We start from the raw sequence: 18,422 nt of genomic DNA on the forward strand, positions 1-18,422 counted from the left end.
CAGTTTCTATATCCCTTTCTTTCCACAACTGTCTTCAAATTCTCTTCCAAGCTGTCCCCATGTATGCTCCAATTTTCCTGAGACAGTCTACAAGTCCACTAACCATTTCTCAGTGAAATCCCTTCTTAAGGCTCACTTCTTCCATGACATCTACAAGAAATGAGCCAATTATGACATTCTTTACCACATCATATTATGTTAGCTCATCTCTGCTTTCTATTCCCCTTGATACTTACTCCCTTAATGTGTACTAACTCCCCTCCATACCACACTGAATCATAGTTGAAATTACCTCATAAGCTCCTATGAAAAGGGATCCTGGCTTTGTATTGTAAGGTACTAAAACACCTTTTGCTGCTGCCAAACCCAATAATTAATATTAATAAATAATAATATAATTGATTTATAGATACTACCACAAGAGAAAAAAAGGGTCTGATGAACTAACAAGATATGCCTTCAATATATTTTAATGTGTATATTTCTAGCTATTTCAATTAATTAAGTTTAATAAAAAATAAACTACAAAATGAAGTGAATAATTAATATACCAACAAACAAAATAAATCCTATTTACCTTTCTGTAGCTTCTCAATTTGTGCAATTATGTCTCCAGGTCACCTGCATCAGCAAAGCACAGTATCTTGTCTGCTGTCACAGTAGCAGCCTTTCAAGGTTTGTATCCTAAAATTTTTAGAAAGGTCTTTTCAAACAGAATGCCACAAAGTAGGCTGTGGGCCAAATTCACTCTGAGGAAGTTTGGCTTCCAGAACATTGACAGCCTAAGGGGCCATCAAGAGATCTTGGTGAAGCTCAAGGGGACACTGAGAGCTTTGTGGCAGTCTCTGCTATACCTGTTTTATGAATAAAGGTCTTAATTCTCCTAGGACATCTGTCTTTCACGTGCTATGAGTGCTAAACTCACTGTAAAGAAAGAGAGACAATAGGAAAAAAAGTTCTGAACTTGGACCCCTAGGCAAAACGCAGTGTAGATGCTTATGTATTCATTCTTCTATCTGCATTGTGGACAGCCAAGGTCAATGCTACACTAATAGTCCTTTATTTTCATGGGCAAAAATTTCATGTAAAAAATGGAGAGGGAATGTTTTCATGCCTTTTGAGTGCTCTACCATAGACACTGACATCAGTGAAGGTTTTACCGTTGGCATCAAAAGACCCAAGTGAGACTATTATTTTACAAAATGTTTCAGAGGGGTAGCCGTGTTGATCTGTAACTGAAAAAACTTAAAAACCAATGAAGTGGGTTGTACCCACGAAAATTCATGATAGAATTTACATTTGTTGTTCGTCTCTAAGGGTATGTCTATGCTAGAAAGTTAATTCGAAATAACATCAGTTATTTCAAATTAACTTTAATAGCGTCTACACAGGCAAACTGCTATTTTGAAATAAATTCAAAATAGTAGAGCCCTTATTTCAAATTTGGTAAACCTCAGTCTATGAGGAGTAACACCAAATTTGAAATAGCTATTTTGAATTAAGTTCTGTATAGATACTTATTTCAAAATAGGGGGCCTCCAGCCCTTCCCAGGGAGCCCAGGTGGCCACTCTGGGGACAACCAGGAAAACTTACTCTCCTCTTTTCCAGCCGCAGAGCCATTAAAGGGGTAGACCCAGCCACAGTGCCTGTGCCAGCTCCAATCCTGCCAGCCCAGAGCCAGCAGTGGCCACCAGGGCCCCTGACCCAGTGGCCCCAAAACATAAGCCAGCAAGCCACTGGCAGCCAGTCCTCCACCACTCCCCAGGAGCAGTCTGCCAGCTCTCAGGAGCCTGACAGGGGCTGGAGAAGACGGGTGCCTTCCTGGTCCAGGGTGGAGATCATGTACCTTATTCAGGTTTGGGGGGGATTCCCCCAACGTCCATGATCTCCACACTAGATGGAGGAATGCAGCCATCTATGGCAGGATAGCTGCCAGCCTGGCCGCCAAAGGCCACATGTGAACCCAGGAGCAGGTTAGCATGAAAATCAAGTTGGTCTGGTGAGAGCCCCCCAACCTGAGCCCTGAGCTTTCCCTCCCCCTTCTTCCCTTTGCTTCTCCCTTTCAGCTCCCTCCTCCCAGGTTTCCCCCTCCCCTCACCCATCCTCTCTCTTCTCCTCTCCCACCTTCTTTTCCCAGTCTCCCCAAAGATTCATCCCCCCCCTCCAGTTTTGTTCAATAAACCCAGTTTGTATTTTTGAACATAGGTGTCTTTCATTTGACATCAGGAAGGGAGGCTAGGGAGGTGTAACTGGAAGGACGTGACGGAGGAATGAGGCACGAGCCCTTGGTGGGGAGGACTGGGGAGGCTCTGATGGCTCCTCGGGGTGGACGCTCTCCCTCAGGGCCTCCTGGATCCTGACAGCCCCCCGATGGATCCCCCGGATGGCAGCCTGCAGCAAGTGCAGCCAGGCTGATGACACTGATCCCACGAGACGTATCGGCGTGCCCAGGGGCAGCTCTGGCTCCATGTGGCTGAGTGCTGCAGAATCCCTCATCGAGGTAGACAAGCAAGCAGGGAACCCTGAGAACTGTCTGTCTGGGGTGGGGGTAGAGTCACTTTAAGCACGGAGCTCAGTTAGCCTCAGGCAGCAGACCCACACACTCAAGTCCTAACCTGATGCCCTGCCAGCACTGGTTCCAGCCAGCCTTAACTTCGGTTCACGGTCTACCCAGTGTGGATGTACTATTTCGAAATAGTTTTTGTGTACAGATGCGTTATTTCAAATTAGCTTAATTTGAATTAACTATTTCAAATTAAGTTAACTCAAAATAGTGCTGTAGGGTATATATAAACTACTTTCTTTTTTCAAAAGCAGATGTGCAAATTTGGCACTAATTTGCATGTCTTCTTCCAATCGCTTTTTCAAAAGCGTTTTTTTTTTCAAAATTGAAAGCAGTTTAGATGGGGTTTTTCCGAAAGAACCTTTCTTCCTTAAAAATGAGGTATACAGGGTTCTTTCAAAAAAGGGGGGTTCTTTCAAAAAACACCGTCTAAACGGCCTTCACTTTTGAAAAAGCGTTCCAAAGAAGATATGCAAATTTGGCATTAATTTGCATATCTCCTTTTGAAAGAACGTAGTCTAGATGTACCCTAAAGTGCTACAGGACTACGTTGTTTTTTAATTTTTATTATTTTACAGTCACTTGCAATGGTACTAACAGCATACGCTAAAATATTCATATATTGAAAGGCCTAATCTTTAATAAACAAATAACTCTTCAATTTTCAGTTATCATGCATGTCTTGTTTCCATCTTCTGAAATGTCAGTGGTTATGAATATAACCATCATAGGTTCAAGAAGTACTGCAGAAAGAGTAGTATTTCATTAGCTCTAATCAAAAGGATTTTCTTCCATCTGGTGTTTTTATTTGTCTCTTACCTAATCTTCAAGGACCACTTCACTGTACAGTCTAAATTTCAGATCTAGTATCATGCTCACCATTGCTAATACTGCCCAGAACTTGTTCCCTTAGATTTTGATAGCCAAGTACAAATGCGATAAGAAAGCTGACAAAGGCTTCAGGAAACAAGTAAAAATGTCAAAAGACAAACAGAGCACTGATGACAAGCAAATTAAAGACAGCATGACTCATTCAACTTGCTATATGGGGAAAGTTGCTTTTCTGAAGAGAAAAATATTAATATTATTTAACAAGGTTCACTTACACTTTTTTGGCCCTAAAGTGAATATTCAGAAAATATGGGGTGGGTCTTTGTGGAGGAGGAGCAGGGGAGATTGGTTATAGGATTTACAGTTTATACAACCATGCCCTATGAAATAGTCCTCATTGGTTTATTTTATGTATATTGTATTTATTTCTTTAGCTCCCATAATCAGCTTTCTGTATTCTTCATAATGTAATTAGTATCCTCTACCCAGTCTTCAGGACAACAGTAGTTCAGCAGTCAATTGTTTCTACCAACAAACCAAAAATTCTACAATTGAAATACTCTGGAAATTAGATAGATTGTCAATATTTACAATTATTATTAATACTGCCAAAAACCTCAGACACATTCTTTTAGAAGCCAGTCAAGAAGAATGCCCTGGCTGGAGTTCATGGCTAGGAACTAATTTTGATCATTGACCATCTATGATGTATGGTAGATTGGTCTGGCATCAAGGATATTGGTGCCCACTCATCAGCCCATCCTGCCACCTGGCATTCTCTTTAAAGTATAAATAGAGAGACCTGAAGATTCTGGGACTATGGAACATTAGAGGAAAGAATTCTGACATCACCTTTAAGGGCCAGACATATCACACAGAAGGCAGAGCAAGGCTCCCTTCTCTCCCAAGCAACTGAGAGTGGGGTTGGGAAAAAAGGAGAGCAGTATAAAGGCTTCCTCCTCCCTCACAGTAGAAGACATGATTAGTTGGAGTGGGCTGGCCAGCTGAACTCTTCAGAGTGGAAGGCTAACTGGCAAGGGTGCTAAGCTTAAGGGAACTAATAAAAGCCTTACTGCTGATTTAAGTCACAACCCCAGCTCTTGAGAGCAGGCTTGAGGGGAAACTCATGTCAAGAGGAGGAAGCTATTGCTTGAAATTGTATGGAACACAGTTCCCAGACAAAGAGAGAGAGGACTGAGGAGGGACTCCTGCTTAAAGAAGGGCTAAGACAGCATTAAAGCAAGGAGATTTGGGAATCCACTCATTTCTGGGAGGAGGGCTGAGGAGGTGGGGAAACTCCTCCTGTATGAGGAGACAAAGAGTTACTACTCTAAGGCAAGAGACAGTGGGGTGTGAGAGAGAGGTAGGCAGTGGCTTTTAAGAGGTACCACTATACCTGGAAGAGAAGCAACAACAGATCACACATGAGATAGCATAAAGGGTTTCCTTTCTGGGAGTTTACCATTAGCCCTGGAGGAGAATGGATTGAACAGTCACTTGATCAGAGGGATAGATTGTGTATGACAAATTGTTGAGGCTCCACAGTGACTAAAGAGGGCACAGAAATGAGAGAACATCTGCAATGCCACATCCAAACACATGGAGGAGAGAGACTTGTCTGAGGTAAGCAAGTACTATTATTTGTTTTACATAGGGGGAACTGAGGCATAGAGAAGAAAAGCGACATGCCTCAGAACACATGGGATGTATGAGACCATGTGGGAACTGAATCCACCTATCCCAAATCTTAGGCTTGTGCCTTCACCACTGGATTCTTATTAGAAATCAATTTTACACAGAAACACTGTAGAGTATGGCTACGTCTACACTGGCATGATTTTCCGGAAATGCTTTTAACAGAAAAGTTTTCCATTAAAAGCATTTTCGAAAAAGTGCGTCTAGATTGGCAGCATGCTTTTCCACAAAAGCGCTTTTTGCAGAAAAGCGTCTGTGGCCAATCTAGATGCTCTTTTCTGCAAAAAAGCCCCGATCGCCATTTTCGCGATCGGGGCTTTTTTGCAGAAAACAAATCTCTGCTGTCTACACTGGCCCTTTTGCGCAAAAGTTTTTCGGAAAAAGACTTTTGCCCAAATGGGAGCAGCATAGTATTTCCACAAAAGCACTGACAATCTTACATGAGATCGTCAGTGCTTTTGCGGAAATTCAAGCGGCCAGTATAGACAGCTGGCAAGTTTTTCCGCAAAAGCAGATGATTTTGCGGAAAAACTTGCTAGTCTAGACACAGCCCTTATGTTTCTATCATTCTCTTTTGTATAGATGTTATATGTACATCTACATACTTGCCCATTACTCTGTCATACTATATAGAGCTTCGGGGGTAGCCAAGTTAGTCTGCTACAGAAAAAAAACAACAAATGGCCTGGTAGTAGTTTATAGACTAACAAAACACATAGATGGTATCATGAGCTTTCATGGGCACAGCCCACTTCTTCAGATGATAGCGGTTTTCAAGTATCTAAAAGAGTGTCACAAGGAGGAGGGAGAAAAATTGTTCTCCTTTGCCTCTGATGATAGGACACTTAAGTAGTAATGGGCTTAAATTGCAGCAAGGAAGGCTTAGGTTGGACATTAGGAAAAACTTCCTGTCAAGGTGGTTAAACACTGGAATAAATTACTTAGAGAGTCTGTGGAATATCCATCATTAGAGATATTTAAGAGCAAGTTAGACAGACATCTATCAGGTCATCTGAAGAAGTGGGCTGTGCTATAAAGTGCTACCAGACCATTTGTTGGTTTATACTATATAAAATTAGATTCCGTTGATTTATCCAGGAAAACCAAGGAAGAAAGGAAAAAAAGGGTGGTGATATCTCCAGGAATAATACCAGTGGACCTTATGGGTGCAATGTCCCCTTTCGTGGCTCAAGCCAGACTAAGGGTTTGTCTACAATATCAGGAGAGATATTGTAAATACATAAATAACATAGCTGAAGTTGAAGTACTTAGATTTTATCACAGTGTCTTCACTGCAGTGTATCAATGGGAGATACACTGCCGTTGATTCCCCTAGATCTTTCTCATTGTGATAGAGTACCAGAGAGGATGCTCAACTGAGAGCGATCAGTTGTCAATTTATTGCTTCTAGAGTAGATTCTAAATTGTGCTCCTCTGTATTGATCATGGTCTGTAAATCCAGCCAGAAGTGTAGACATACCCTACCAGTTTAATTTTTCCCCAGACTTGAGCCTGAGATTAAAAAAAAAAGCCTAAATCATTAAAAACCCCTATCTAGAGAGGAAGGGTGAGATGCATGGGCAACATCTGCTTAGGTAGGCTGTTGTGAGAGACAGGCAAGAAATGTTACAGGAGCTGCCTGTCTTTTCCAACCAGGAGGGATTTCTGGGCTGAATGGCACTTTCCAAAGCTTACTGGAAAAATACAAAGTTGAGCTAAGATCGAGACATTTTATCTCACTCAAGTGATATTTGTTTGAACGAATAAATAATGTGTTTTGATTAAACTGTTTTGGGTCATTTTGATCAATCATTGGCTATGCACTCCTGGAGGGAAAGGCTGAACATTGGCTATATGCTCCTGGATGTGTCGTTTCTTCACAGAAAGTAAAACAGGAGGCTGATCCCTGAGACCCAGGCTATGTCTAGACTACAGGGATCTATTGGGAAAAGGTATGCAAAGTGCAGAGCCTAATTTATGAACCCTTTTCTGGTAGTTTTTTCGGAAGAAGCTTTTCCCAAATTTGTCCCAACTGCACTGGGCCAAATTTTGGAAAATCTTCCTCTTTCAGACGAGCCCTTCTTCCTCATGGAAGACAAGTCTTCTGAAAGAGTGTGTCTGCTTTTCTGCAAAAAAAAAAAAAAAAAAAAAAAAAAGCAGAAGAGCAGATGCATTCCTGGAAAAACCCTGTAGTCTAGATGTAGCCACAGTCTAAAAGCGGGAGGACCTCATGGGTCTACCTACAGAAATGTGGAGGTAGTAAAATCTTGCACCAGAGAGAGGCAGCCATGAAGGGCTAAATGTTCTAAAGCACAGCTCATCTTATAAGCATGAATATAGTAATGTCTCAACTGTGTTGATTTATATTAATAACCAGATTATGGATGCCCAGGAATGCAGATAGGAAAGGAAGCATGGAACACTTCTGGATACCTGATAACAACTCCATCTATTGATGCTTCTATGAATCCAAAGAAGACAAGGTGGGACACAGAAGGACAGAAGCAGAATCCTCAGTTCTTTATCATCTCCCCTGTGGGGGGGAAGGAGGTGTATACTACACTTTTTAAAAGGCTGTAATAATTTTAACCTCAGCATCCTTGTCTATCCAAGGGAACTTTAAACAAATCCTCACTGATTCAGCTGTACCAGTAATAGCTTATATATAAACAAGCCTCTGCCTTCAACTGCTGTTGCCAGCTCATCTATTAAATGTGCAAGTCTAAATAACATGGTATGGATAAGTATCAGAGGGGTAGACATGTTAGTCTGAATCTGCAAAAACAATGAAAAGTCCTGTGGCATCTTATAGACTAACAGATTTATTGGAGCATAAGCTTTTGTGGGCAAAGAGCCACTTTGCCTTTGCCCACAAAAGCTTATGCTCCAATAAATCTGTTAGTCTATAACGTGCCACAGGATTTCTCATGGTGTGGATAGTATTTGGTAGAACTAGATAGCTGTCTACACTAGGGGTGAAATCACTGTCACCTGAAAAATAGCAAGTTTTATAGAGCTCTAGACACAGAATAGGGTGTAGCGATGCAAGATTCCCTAAGCTGCCTGCCAATGTGTTTCAACCTCCTCAGTGTGGACTCTGGAAGTGAAAAGGCAGCTGATTCTATTTTCATTCAGTCCTTGGGATACCAATCTAGGAGCACTAGCTCCTTTTCTGCACCCATGTTGCTGAGCTCCCAAGGCTATGATCACATCATTACACAAACTTCTACTGCTTTAAAATAAATGTCTATTTTTCTACCCTGTGTGTTTCTGAACAAATGTACTGCTCACTGATTGAGGTTTGGGCCTCTAACTCCTTTCTGTCTTAGCCTCTCTCTTCGGATTCTCTTCCTAGTCCAACCCTACTTGATCTTGCTCTCTGCCAAGGGAACTAACTATTTAGTACAAATTTCATTTTGAAATATTTAACCATCCCAACTCTTCCTAATTCACCCCACTCTCTGACTTGGATGTCTGTAATTTCAAGTACATAACTGAAATATGAGAACTACCATACATCATTTTTTATTTTTCATTTTTCTATAAAAATCTATGCTGATTCCAATGTTTGAATATTCAGTGTGCTGCATATATGATATTGTTAAATTATTTTTATTTACAGCTCCACTAGAGAAGCTGTAAAGGTCAGCTGGAGGTTTAACTGTTGTGCAGGGGAAAGTCACAGCTTTTGGACTTGAGGAAGGGATGGGAAATAGTTGAGATTTTTGACAGAGATGTATTTATTTTTTCTTTTCTCTTTGTGGGTAGAAGTTGACTTCAAATTTGGGGGTGGGGAGAAGTGGAGCAGTTTGAACTCCTAATTCTCCATTCCAGCAGCAAGACTGCTCCCAATCATCTTTCCTTGCAATCCAGCAATGCGCCTTGCAACTATGGATACATTAGCTAAATGATTTAGGTAAAATGACCACGAGTGAAGCCATTAACTATGTTGGTACTTATATTGAAATCATTGCTCTTTACAGAAAGTGTTACACCTAATCTACCTTTAGGGCATGATATAAACATTTAGCAGAATCAGTAAACAGTGTCAGCTACAGTGGTGATTTTTGTGAGGTCTATTGGGTCTTTAGTCAGGGACCATGAAGCTCATTTTCCACAGTGGCCGAGCATCCATCGGGTGGTAACAACTTTTCACCGTAAGGAATCTGGATTGGATTTGAACCTCAATAATATGGAGGTTCTCTATACTATTCAATCCCTCTTGCTATAATCTGTGTGGTTTGGGCTGACAGTGGAGCGTGCCATCACATACATTATACTATCTCATTGTCAAATGTAAATCCTTTGGGATAACATTGCATTGTACATGTAGCTCTGGAACTTGAACACCTTTATAGCAACCCCAACCTTTCATCAGAAGACGTTTTCTTTGTACGTTGTGTTTACTTATTCCCCAGCAGGCTCTGCTGATGCTAATGGACTCACAGCAGTACATCCTGCTTCTGTTATTACAGGTTTAATTCAGTCATTAACATTTCATTAATGGAGTGGCCTCCTAGCTGCCTGCATGGCTGTCCAGATATTGATGAACTTTTGTAGTACAGGCAACTAGTATTTAGAGTGGATTTTTAAAGAGGTTATTAAAATGCCGAATATCTTTTAAAATGCATTCTATGATACTACACTATGTCTCAAGATAAAAAAAAAACAAACTCTGGAAGAAGAATTAAAATGCAAAGTTTATCAGTACATGAACAAGTAATAATATTCATGTAAAACACTGAAGGAAAATATACATGCACAAATTCCACAAATAGACTCATCTTGATGCATTATTCTTCGCTTTCTGCCTACTATTCTTCACTTTATGTCTTGAAACTGGATGAAATATTCTTCACTTTCTTTCTCAAAACTGATGTGTAGTTATCACTGTGAAATGCTAAAACATTTCTGTATTCCACCCTAGAAGAAAAGCTGCATTTCACTGGTATATAAATTAATCCCATTATCTATTGGTGTTTTGAGGCTGAGCTAGCTAATGTTTTCAAATTCTTTGAGCCATCCTTCTCCTGAGTAGGGTCTTACTCTATGAGTAGCATCACTAATATTAATGGGACTATTCACAGAGTAACCAAATGCTGAGTGCGAGAATAGTAGCAGAATAAGGCCCTTTGGAATTATTGTAAAAAAAAAGTTATTCTCATTTTGAAATGCAATGTGTCTCTGGCACTTTAAATCATGCAAAGTTTTATGGTTTATAAAGAATAAACTAAGCAAAATATGTGTCCCACGAAAAGGAGGGTGTATTTCCAAAATGCTTCAATAGGACTGTCAGATGCTACAGTGTATTGCTTCTCTGGTTTTCCTGTTAAAATGAATGTGTATCTTACTGTACCACAGAGAATTGAAATATATTGCATCATATCATATGCACATCTAATGCAAGTACTTTGTGAAAATTACTAATTTGATACTATAATTATGCTTGTAATATAAAATTATTAAGCACTGTCATATTACACAGTAAATGGAACTTATATTGATGCAATAAAATGTATTTCAATTCCATTACAATAACTTTATTGTAGTCTTTAATGGCATTCACAGTTAACAAAAATAAGACACAGCTTGGAAAAGATTGGTTGATGGATACAGTAAATTCTGCAATATTAGGATACAATCAAGATAATTTGTGGGCTTCCTGTATGTATTTTACCCCCTTGTGAACACCTGTAATTTATTTTTTGTTAGTCTCAGATGCTAAATAGTAGAAGCAGGATTAGAGGTTAGTAAATGTACAGTCTCTAGAGTAAGCTGCATTAATAAATTCAGTATTTTTACATGCTTTTGACTTCTACTTTATAAATGGGACTATAAATATTATTGATCCTAAATTCATATTTTTAAGGATCTTACTAGCTCAGTCAGTCAGGACTATGCCAGGCTGACATGAAAATAGATCTCTTCTTATTATGAAACCTGAAGCTTATTATCTTGATAAATGTAGCTATGTTTGAGAAATCAGGAAGGCGGGAAGCTCTGAAGTTAATACAAATGTGTTCAGTGTATTTTGCCTCTGTAGAACTGTCACATGTAGATAAGACTAGCTTGTAGGAACTACTTACTAAACAAGGGAGAAGAAAATATGAATTATGGGAAAGTAAGCCAAAGCATCATCTAAACAAATTCATCTAGGCCCTTTTGTCTGTCAGGGTAAATAAAATGAACAAACAAACCACAAGTGGGGGGCAGGGAGGAGAGAGAGAGAAAGCAGTCAGCTAAAATGTCATGACTTGCTTCTCCGCAGGTGTCAGCTTGACTTCACTGAAATGGCATGCAGCTTTGATTTTTCTCATCAGGAAAAAATATTTATTCCTTTTACCACACATAGGATTCCAAATGTAAAGATAAGAATGTGCTATGTAGTGTGCATATTTTGATATTCCAAAGAAATCAGCAAAGTTTTAAAGACTCTTCTTAAAACACATTTCAAATATTTTATGTGTGTTTAATGTTAAAATGTTATCATGAATTATTAACAATCTTGTAACTATTGCATTAAACTGGGACACTTGATAATGTAAGCACTGGTTTCTAAGAGCCTCACTGTACACTGATGAACAATTCTGTTACTTTCTCTGAAGGTTTTGATCCTCATCATGGGGCATACAGGCCCCATGAGGCCTCAGCTGTTAAAGGGTTAACAGAAACTGGCTATTTGCTCAGCTGGGGCAGGATGGTAGCAAGGCTGCAAGTCAGAAGGGCAGGATAGCTGCCAGAGAGACTAAGAAGACACTGAAAGTAAGACCCTTCACCAGCAGCTTAGGGAAACAGCAAGATCAGGAGAGTTAGATTCCACCCCCTTCAGATAGGAATCCTGATTTGGAATCCTAAGGGGTGGATGGAACTTTCAGCTCCTTCAAAGAGTTTATTGAAACTTAGAATAAGTGAGCAATGTTCAAGCAGGGCGGGTGTATTGCCAATATGTCCTCCAGAGTAACTGGCTTTTGACATATGGGACTATCACACTAAGAGAAGAGAGACTATTAATGACCCAGTCAGGGTCATAACAAAGACCCCCAGGGATGGAACTAGATAACAATTTGTCCATCAAAGAGAGGAGAAATGGAGACAGAGCTGTTGCATTGTGAGGTTTTGCTACCAGAAGATGCTGAAGACTGATAGTAATTGCAGACAGCCATATATCTGTTATCACCTATTTGTCTTAAATTGTTCTCTCATATTTGACATGTCATATTATCTTTTATAATATGCCTATTATATTTTAGCATGTTATCCTGAGTTATACTATAGTGGACTTACTACAGATTGGACCTCCTTTGTGTGGCATCCTGGGGACCTAACCCATCCGGAAGGAAAGAATTTGCCACATCAGGGGAGGTCCCTGCCACCGGCCTCCCAGGACACTCCCCCTCCCTGTGGCTGGCTCTGTTCTGGCCCTACTGCCACTGGGCTCCAGCCTACAGGGCTCGGACTTGCATTCCAACCCATGGGGGCTCCCTGGGGATAGAGCACCCCAGCTGTAGCAGCCCCACTTCTTTCCTGCCCAACCGAAAATCCCTGGGGACGGGGCTTGCTGGCTGCCCTGCTTTTGCATTTGGCTGCCGCACTACTGCCCCACCCAGCTGGAGCTTCTCAGGAATGAGGCTCGCTAGTCCTGCTGTTGCCCTGCCCACCCAGGGCACCCCAGGGACGGGGCTTGCCGGTTCAACTACTGTCCCACCCAGCTGGGCTTCCCAGGATCAGAGAGCTCCTGGGTGCCAGGGCTCTCTGATCCAGCAACATCCATGGTCCTGCTGGACCACGGATGTTGCTAGATCAGAGCGTTCCAGATTTCAGAGGTTCAACCTGTATAAAGATTCTGCTTGACTATGTTGGATTGCTTCACAGTCAACATTTCAGTTTGTGAAAACATCATAAGTAAGTTTTTACTATCTTTATACTGTCTACTACACTCAAAAGAGCAATTTCTATTCTTGATACATTCAGTTATTTTTGTGTGAAATACTGACACTTTTCATTATTATATAGAAGTATCCATATATAAAAGTTTATAGCATCTCTAGTTTCCTTCTAAACTAATTAACCAGTTATTAAATGCCTTATACCACTTTATGTTCTGTAACATGTAATAAACATGACATTATATAATGCTGGATGAATGTTCCTTTAAATTGCATTTATCTATAACTCAGATGGTTATCTAACAATTTCCAGAAGGAGAAGATTTAACATAGACAAACCTGGCACATCTTTAGCTCTCTGAGCTTCTTCTTTCATCTACAGTCTTCTAAATGATATATACGTGGTGGTAGATAATACCATCATTATTGCTGATGTTCTTACAGCAGCAGCAGCAACACCTCCAGAGTCTCCACACTATGTATCATAACAGTGTAGTGGCAGCAGTATCCTAGAGGGGACAGATAAACTGACCATATCTTGCTTCTCTTATACTCTGTGCCAATACCCTTTTTATAGTGCAAAAGGGCCAGGTGTTTAAAACTCTTTAGGCACCTATAAATGCTGACATGTGTCTTACAGGCACTTCTGGAAATCCCTACTGCCTCTGAAATTAATGAGAGTTAGGTTCCTAGCAGGATTTTAGAAATACCCATCTGAATCTTTAGGTGCCAAAATACTTTTGAAAATCTGGCCCAGATGCACTAAGAACAATGGTCTTTAACGGCCATATTTTTTCTAGTGTCATTCTAGTGAACTCGGATCAAAATACTCTGTACATAGGCAGATATGAGAGTACCCCCAATCTCATCATGAAGGTAGTTGAGTGAACACGTCTGCTACAAAAGTAGTCAATACAAATTCCAGTCATTTGTACCTTCCTACCCCAAATTCCTATTGCAGGTTTACTCATCTGCCACAACTTTCACTATATTCCGTAGATTATTGTATACAAACTGAAAGGTATTCCCTCCCACTGAGATGGCCCTGATTCATAAGCAAACTTATATGCAGCCTGTGCAAACCTTCCTCTCTTGCAGGTGGACAGCTGAAAATCTCATATGTTCCAACTCCTTGTTTGGCTTATGACTTTTATACATAAAAGCAAATCCAGTATCTACTTCCTTTTCAGTATTGGGGCTTGAGGGCTCCCAGGGCTCTGAAGCCTGAATAAAGCTAGTTTTTAAACCATCTTTAGAATTCATAATTTTAATATTCTTTTGACATTGTTTATTTTAGGCAGATGGCACTTCTATGAATACATGTAGCTAGTATTAAATCAGTGCAAACAGAATTCTCATTCTCTCCTTGTGCCATCTCTCCCATCCACAAAAGGCATTTGGAAATTCACACTCACATTCTTTTTACCTTACAGTGTGGCTCACATTGTTGTAAAATTCACATTTTCAGTAATTCACTTGCAGGAAATAGCTGTTGTGAATTAAAAAAAAAAAAGACAGCACTTTTTTCTTTTGAGGATCTCGGTGGAAACAGACTAAAAATGAAAACCCAGGGTGTCAGCTTCATATAAACTATTTGGTTGACAGGCAGGAGGCCTCTTCCTTTTATTATTATTTGAAGATTGTCAAAGAAAAAGCAATATTATCTAATAGTCTGAAAAAAATAGTACTCCTCCAAATGCCCTTCCTGACTTTATCACCGAGTTGCTTTTACTTGGGGCATGCCACTTAAACTCTCTATGCCTCTGTTTACTCCTTCATGAGATAAGAATAATAGAATTTACCCACTTCTGTACACCACTTTGACATCCCTTAAAGTAATATGTAGTGACTACAAAAGATCATGATTTGTTTACAGCTGCTAGCTCTTTATTATAAAACCCTACCTTCCTTACCAAAACGGCATTGACAACCAGGTGCTCTTAGCTACCACTACAAATTCATCATTATCATGGCAACCAATCCAGTTCATACAACATCATCATCGTATAAATGGTCCCCGCTCATCCTCAGTAAATATTGCTGCAATTTTCCCTTACTACTTTCTTTTCCATCCCTTGATGGAAACACACTACTGTTTGAATGCTTATGTTTTTTCTGCCCAGTCAACAACTGTATTCTGTTACCCACTGCTTAAGCAATGGTCATTAGCTGCCAGTTTACTAATCAGTATTCAAGTTGAAGGCATCACACTGAAATTTACAGTTCTGCAAAGTACTGTGAAATCCAACCTCCCTGCATCCCCCATAAAAAAACCCCAAACCAACCCATAACAAAAACAAACAAACAACAACACCCTGATTTTTTTTTTGGGGGGGGGGGGAAGGAGGGGAGGAATCACTAGAAATTTTAAATAAGAGATGTTACTTTCAATTAAATATGTTTTATTTAAAGAGGATCTGTAATTCAGGAATACTAATAACAAAATAGGCCTTGAATTACAGAAAGTGGTCTAAAATATTGAATGGTTTCAAATGCAACTCCATAGCACACTAGACCCTGGTCTACACTACGGAGTTATTTCAAAATAATAAGTGGAGCATCCACACTGCCAAGCCTGCTATTTCGAAATAACAGGCTGGTTATTTTGAAATCTGAACTCCTTCTTTCCTCGGGCAATAAGTTTATTTCAAAATAGTTATTTTGGGAGTTTTTACTTCAAATTAGTTATTTCAAAATAATTGTCCACAGAGAGAGTGGGAAGAGTGAGCTAACCAGAGAACTGAGAGTCAGACTCTCCTGAATTCTAATCCCAGCTCTGATAGTGACTCCCTTTGCGGCTTGGATAAATCCTTGTACCTATCTGGGCTTCACTCTTATTTATACCAGAGACAGAACTGTTGAAAGGGACTTTAATATAATAAGAATTAACCCCCCCCCTCTCATTATCCCCAGGCTGTAAACCTACCTTGAAGCAATTTTGAAAATTTCCTAATATGTGTAAACTACACTGAAGCGCTACATACATGGATTTCATAGAATACAACCTTTCAATAAACAGAACATTTTCAAAATGTAAACTTAAAAATCACATCTGTTGGGGACTGTTTTCCACTAATATTTCACAAATTTTCAAAATATGCAATATCATATATCCTTATTTGTCCTCATAGCATTATACAATGAACTTAGATACATTAAGTGAGTCCAAGTTTGAGTAGTTAGCACAAATGTTGTTTTATCTTTAAAAACAAAGAAACCCCAAGATAATGTATAATGACACTGGGGAAATAGTTCCCCAGTGACTTGTGCCTTTGAATCAAAGAATAAAGCTTTTTGACTGTTTGAACTGACTTCAGGACTGTAGAGCACTGTTAGAAATGCCAGACAGATACATTTCTTTAGCATATGAAATAAGAGTTGTTTTCTATACTAATGCAAGAGGAGCACAGGCAACTCATTTTTCTATTATAAAGAAAACTCATGTTTAATTTTCTGCTATGGGCAGGAGCTATTTTAGTTCTGGCAATTGAATATTGCCCTTATAAGGTGGATCAAGTGATGGCTTTTTGTGATCACATCTCTAGATGTGGTCTGACATCCCTTTCAGATGGTCTTTGTTTAAACACATAGCCCTAAGCTCTCTCAACATACATAATTGTCATATTTGTTGTGGGGGGAGGGAGCAGATTACAAAAATAGGCAATGAGAAATATACAGTTACTAACCTTGCCATAACTGTTGTTTGTTGAAATGTGTTGCACGCATCCATTCCATTGGAGGGGGTTTCGGGCTCCAGCATGGTTCTCAGACAGATTTACTCTTTGAGATATCTATTGGCAAGGCCTGAGTACTTTCTGCCATCTTGTGCATGCTGTACAGACATAAAGGGTTGACAACTGGTTCCTCTAAGCTTCTTCCTATCACTACCATTACAAAAAGGTTAATAACCATTTTTTCTTTTTTGAGAGACTGCACATGTTCATTTCAAGAAGTTCCACAGAGAGGTGCATTTGGAGCCCCATTGAATGGGGACTAGAAGACCAGTCATTCAAATTTAACAGCATCTTTAGATTGTTCAGAGATTGCATCATAGAAGGCCAATGTGTGACATGATGATTAGGTTGCCCTTTGCAATATGTCTAATATGTGCATATTAATCAGATATGCCATGGGCCCCTTGAAAAGTAGTCAAATAGCCCAGTACTCTATGTTTCTATCTGGTAACACAGGCAAATATAACTGGATATTCATGAAGAAATTCATACCATGGAAATCAAATGACCCTCAGAAGCAGGGAAACTTGGTAGCATTTAAGATAACTCTCCCTAAAATGAGGCTATTCTGGCTGGAAACACAGTTGTCAAAATCGTCATCAGTTTTTGGTAATTTTCCTGGATTTCCTCAGGCTGGATGTCTAGGGCCATAGACATCCTCCTCAACATCCCTAGGCTACCTCTAGACTGGCATGATTTTCCGCAAATGCTTTTAATGGAATACTTTTCCGTTAAAAGCATTTGCGGAAAAGAGCATCTAGATTGGCACGGACGCTTTTCCGCAAAAGCACTCTTTGCGGAAAAGTGTCCGTGCCAATCTAGATGCGCTTTTGCGCAAAAAAAGCCCTGATCGCCATTTTCACGATTGGGGCTTTTTTGCGCAAAACAAATCTGAGCTGTCTACACTGGCCCTTTTGCCCGAATGGGAGCAGCATAGTATTTCCACAAGAAGCACTGATTTCTTACATGAGATTGTCAGTGTTCTTGAGGAAATTCAGGTGGCCAGTCTAGACACAGCCCTTGAGTCTAGCAATCATCAGGAGGTGAAGAAATAGGCTCTGCCTTAATTGCCTCATTAAGGGATGAGGAAGGGGATGTTTACAATACTGGAAGCTTATCTAGTTCCTATCCCTCTTGTTGATGAAAGGGTTCCAGACTCAGCTCAGTGCTGGACTTGACACCAATATTATGGTGTTTGTGGCATTGCTGATCCTAATGGCCATTAGATGGTAGTGGCTGTGAAGATGCTCCTGACTGAGAAGAAAAGCCCCACAGGTTCCAAAGGGGCAACTGCTACAGCCCTGGTCCTGAACTATATATAGCCCAAAGGTCCCTCCCCTACAAGCCCTCTACTGGCACTTGGAGTGAAACCAGGGCTGGCAGGTAATATATCGCCTCTGCTGAGAAGAACTAGGTTGAAGTGGAATCCTGTGTGTCCAACAGTGAGATGGAAAAGCTTCTTCTTGTGAACATGGTGATACCACAGCAGTTGGTGCTGGGGAGGAAGGCTCATACTCTAGAGAAAGGGAAGCTGAGGATATCATTTGTGGCTTTCTCCAAATGGTCAAAAGTGATGGAGTTGTCCAGGGTTAGAGGTGAAGGCAGTGGGGCCAACAGCCACCATGGACCCCGGAGCAAGGTGTGGGGGACCCAGCTCCAGAAGGGGCAGGACTTCAGGTGGAAGCAGCATGGCTGGGGACAGCTAGACCTCA

At 40.3% G+C, this 18,422-nt stretch overlaps 1 long non-coding RNA gene across 1 annotated transcript; it reads right to left on the reverse strand.

Moving 5' to 3' along the window:
* Positions 1-9,772: 9,772 nt before the first annotated feature.
* On the reverse strand, positions 9,773-16,962 carry LOC112547835 (uncharacterized). Its single transcript, XR_003091640.2, has 3 exons — positions 16,663-16,962; positions 13,316-13,485; positions 9,773-10,013 (listed from the first exon to the last, which is right to left on the reverse strand). It is a non-coding gene; the product is annotated as an uncharacterized LOC112547835 (long non-coding RNA).
* Between the last annotated feature and the right edge of the window lie 1,460 nt (positions 16,963-18,422).

Source organism: Pelodiscus sinensis, chromosome 7, assembly GCF_049634645.1.
Source record: "Pelodiscus sinensis isolate JC-2024 chromosome 7, ASM4963464v1, whole genome shotgun sequence".
Classification (NCBI taxonomy): Eukaryota; Metazoa; Chordata; order Testudines; family Trionychidae; genus Pelodiscus; species Pelodiscus sinensis.